At 30.9% G+C, this 3,592-nt stretch overlaps 2 non-coding genes across 2 annotated transcripts; both read left to right on the forward strand.

Annotated features, from left to right (window-relative positions):
* The first annotated feature begins 1,524 nt into the window (after positions 1 to 1,524).
* TRNAR-ACG (transfer RNA arginine (anticodon ACG)) lies at positions 1,525 to 1,597 on the forward strand. The gene has a single exon. It is a non-coding gene; the product is annotated as a tRNA-Arg (tRNA).
* An 89-nt stretch (positions 1,598 to 1,686) lies between these two features.
* TRNAL-CAA (transfer RNA leucine (anticodon CAA)) lies at positions 1,687 to 1,770 on the forward strand. The gene has a single exon. It is a non-coding gene; the product is annotated as a tRNA-Leu (tRNA).
* Positions 1,771 to 3,592: the final 1,822 nt, after the last annotated feature.

A 3,592-nucleotide genomic window follows, 5' to 3' on the forward strand; every position in this document is an offset into this window, starting at 1 on the left:
TCCTTTCTATTCTATCTTCCCATTGAAGGTTAGTAAATAATACAGAAAACTGATAGATGTCATTGTTGATTGCTTTCTTCTATAGAAATTTGATGTGTTGACCTAAAAAATATGGACAAGTGATAACTGATAAAGGTGTGCCAGAATGAACAAGGATTCTTTAGATAGTTTAGTACCAGTGGTTAAGGAGTTTTGTTTTAAACATCTTTTACTTGATTGCTATTTACTGTGCAGTTGTCTTGCTTAACTTGAGGAAATTATATCAGTCTCATATGGATGTTGGATACATAGAGAGGATCCTATCTCTATTTATTTGAGGACAGGTCTGACTTTCAAACATGTGTCATACTTATATCATATAAGTCGGACACTATGCCTAGATGTCCCTATTTTATAGGAAATTGCCTGTGGAGATTTAGGATCAAGTACCTCATGTTTATGACATTTTATGGAAGGTCCAGATCCTCTAAATGAGTTAGTGTAAAGTGAAAAAGTTGACAGTGAATATTACTAACTTTAGATAAGAATGAAAGTCTTCAGTTTAGAAGAACCTAAATTTATTGTATTATAAGAGAATGAAACATTGCATAAATGGTTGGCAATGTTGAAAGCAACTATGATTCATACATCAAATTACAAACCATGGTTGAATTCCAGATCCCAACTATGAACTATGTGTGAGCAAACTTCAAAATCCAATGAAAATAAAGAACTAAAGCATTTTAGATAAAGCAAGTAGCCACAAAAGCAATGACTGCAAGTGTGGTTGATGAGACACCAATATATACTCCTGTGCTTTCCATTGGTGTTGGTGGAATTGCAGCAACATCATCTTCAGCTACACTCTCCGCAAAACCACAGCGAGTGAAAACCAGTATTGTCATAATGAAGATGGTGAAAACTATGGCAATCCTGCAGGGCTCCATTTCTGTATGTCAGCTCTCACCCGATCAATAACTTATGTGTAGATAGTTGAGATGAAAACGATGGTGGAAAGAACAACGCAACTCCTTTTTTATAGTTGGGATTTGAGACAAGTGAGCAATATTGAGCTGTAATATGTAACATGTAGCTTTAACAGTAAACATCATGATTTGAAAGTGTTGGGGCTTGATGATAATAATAATTATTATTATGTTATGTCTCCCTTATTATGAACTTTTTGTGGTTCTGAACTGTATAACGGTGCTCAGTCCATTGTAATTTGAATGAAGCATCATTTGAATCATGGTAAATATCAAGCATGCGAACTAGATTAGAGTATTGTGAGGTCAAAGAAAAAAAAAGATTATTGTGAATTATAACAAAATAATAGAAGTATGGTAAAAATAAATACCCCCAAAACTAAAATGCGTTTGTTTGAACATATTAATAAACTAATGAAAATTTATTTCAATACTAATATAGTGAAACTTGACAACATCGCTTTTTTTTTTTGAGAAAATAGTCTAAGTGACTTTTTATTAACATAAGAAAACAAAAATGTTCACTAATATATTATATATATTACATATCATCAACAAGGACTCTGTGGCCCAATGGATAAGGCGCTGGTCTACGGAACCAGAGATTCTGGGTTCGATCCCCAGCAGAGTCGTTTTTTGATTTTTCCGCTTTCATTTTAATTTATCAATATAATACGTTAAGTATGTTATTTATAACCGTTTTACAAAATATTAAACATTAGTCAGGATGGCCGAGTGGTCTAAGGCGCTAGACTCAAGTTCTAGTCTTCGAAAGGGGGCGTGGGTTCAAATCCCACTTCTGACATTTTTCATTTGTTTTCGTTTTTTCTAAATATTTTCCACAAAATCACCTTTCCTTTCCTCTTCAAATTATACCTTTTCTTCCCTATTGTTTTTCTATAACTTATATATTATTAAATTTCTTTATTATGATCTAATCAATATTTTAATTATTAAAAATATTAATATAAATGATTTAAAATATAAAATTAATTTCAGGATAACTTTTTTCCAATTAAATAAATTAATATATTAATAAGATTAAATTTATAACATTTTAATTAATAAATAATATATATCTCTCAATTTTTACTATTTTATGAAAAATATTACTCTAAATAGAATAAGTAAAAAACAAAAAAGTCCGATAAAAACATGTAAAAATGGAAAGGAAAAATTAGACTTTTGTATCATATTTTTAGTGTAATTATAAAAATATGATGGAAATTAATATCAAATACATTGAAATTTTTGTTGCATGTTTTGTCCATATTGGCAATTTTGAAAAATCCGGTGTATCGTATTTTTGTCCTTCTTCCTCAAAAATTTGATGGCATTGTATATCTTGTTTATCTATGAAGGTATATGAGATGGACGATTCTCCACCAGATTTTACATAGTTCTTCATCATTAACTTGATATGTTTTACTTAAATGTTTTAGTTTAACTTTTGAAAATTTTAATCGAGTTATGAAACATATTAGTAATTTATTCTATGTCTTAATTAACAGATATTTCCCTCCAAGACAAAAGTATTATCACAGACACAATATATTGAAAGACAATATGGTATTATTACGGTTACCATTCGCTTTGATACAACAGATGGGTAAAAGAGGCAAGATCGACAAACTGATTCTTGGTTGTGAGGGGGGAATAAATTACAAGAATGAATGAACGAAGTTTTGTTTCCATCGTCTCAAAATGGACAAAACATCTTTCGTTTATGAAAAGGTTTTGACATCGCTCTAAGGCGGAAAATGAGCTTGATTGGTTGAGGTTGTTTTTGGGTTGGAGACGAGTATTCATATAGTGAAACTATAGAACAAGTATCCAAATACTCGAAGAAAAGAGGGGCATACACTTAACTAATCCTTTTTCATTCAAATTATTTGCGTAAAGTATTTGATTATGAATTAAAGTCGTTAGAAGATGTCGACTATTCCAATAGTCAAGCTATACATCAGGTATTCAAGTACTCAGGGGAAAAGAGAAGCATATGGCAACTAGTCTTTTTTTATCCATTTTTATTGCGAAAAGATTTTGACACGAAACATATTAGAATCTTTTAAAGATGACAAGTACTCGAAAGACAAGCTATACATGAGACGTCCAAGTACTCAGAGAAAAGATAAGCATACACCAAACTAGTCATTTTTCATCCATTTATAAAAATGTTTAAAGTAATTAGGCTAGACGACTTTGGTTTTATTTTGAAAAAAAGGACACTTGATATTAATCAAGCGTTTTAATATGCATTGCGAAATGAATTATGAAATAATTTAATTTGGTTTTGAAACGATTATGAAATTGGGGAATGATCTATGAAAAGGTGAAGTCATGAAATATAATTGAAAGGTGTGAATTGTAACGCAAGTTCGCGAAATGTAACGCAAAGGCGTAACTTAATGCCACAAATTGTGTGAAATGCAATGCCGCACACAAACACGCAATAAAATAACAAAAGATCAAAACAAAAGAATCACAGACATCACACATTCATCACAATCGAATCGGAAAGTAAACAAACACATAACGTGCACGTGTTGAATTAACATAAATCGAACAACAAGCTACTAGCACAAAGCACGATTATCGCAATTAAAGTCAAACGCAACAAAATGTAT

This window comes from Lathyrus oleraceus, chromosome 4 (assembly GCF_024323335.1).
Source record: "Lathyrus oleraceus cultivar Zhongwan6 chromosome 4, CAAS_Psat_ZW6_1.0, whole genome shotgun sequence".
NCBI lineage: Eukaryota > Viridiplantae > Streptophyta > Magnoliopsida > Fabales > Fabaceae > Lathyrus > Lathyrus oleraceus.